General features: G+C 43.0%; 1 long non-coding RNA gene across 1 annotated transcript; it reads left to right on the top strand.

Annotated features, from left to right (window-relative positions):
• LOC104916504 lies at positions 1–575 on the top strand. Its single transcript, XR_796599.1, has 3 exons — positions 1–21; positions 111–336; positions 528–575. It is a non-coding gene; the product is annotated as an uncharacterized LOC104916504 (long non-coding RNA).

The following is a 575-nucleotide window of genomic DNA, read 5'->3' as shown; positions in this document are numbered from 1 at the left end:
TTGGGATTTGGTCTCTGTCAGGTTGGTAATAGCCTCTGCCTGCCTTTTTCAGAGATCTTTGGAAACTTCTGACTACTTCTAATCAAGTTCTCTCTCTCTTTCTGCTGTAGTGGTGAAGGTCAAGCATCTCTCCAAGTTACTGTACCTGACACTATTACAGAATGGAATGCCAATATCTTCTGTGTTGCTGATAGTGGCTTTGGGCTTTCTCATTTAGCTACACTTAGAGTCTTCCAGCCTTTCTTTGTAGACCTTTCTCTGCCATACTCTGTGATCCAAGGAGAGATTTTCAGCCTGAAAGCCATCGTCTTCAACTACCTCAAGGACTGTATCCAAGTGAGTATTTCCCAGTCCCATATCCTATTTTAGAGCAAGAGTACGAGCCTAAAGGCAAGCTATTAGTTATATACTGGTATCTAGGACACAAAGAACAGTCTCATCCTTTGTGACTCATGATTTAGTTCCTTTGATCAGTGCCTGATGCTAATTCTGTGACAATGTATGTTTGTACGCCTCAACACACTCAGGTGCACACCACCCTCATAGAGACTCCAGAACTAAAGGTGGATGCCTGT

The sequence above is a fragment of the Meleagris gallopavo genome, unplaced genomic scaffold (genome assembly GCF_000146605.3).
Source record: "Meleagris gallopavo isolate NT-WF06-2002-E0010 breed Aviagen turkey brand Nicholas breeding stock unplaced genomic scaffold, Turkey_5.1 ChrUn_random_7180001908570, whole genome shotgun sequence".
Lineage (NCBI taxonomy): Eukaryota > Metazoa > Chordata > Aves > Galliformes > Phasianidae > Meleagris > Meleagris gallopavo.
The sequence above is the reverse complement of the archived record's forward strand: the minus strand, read 5'-3'. Positions and strand labels throughout refer to the sequence as shown.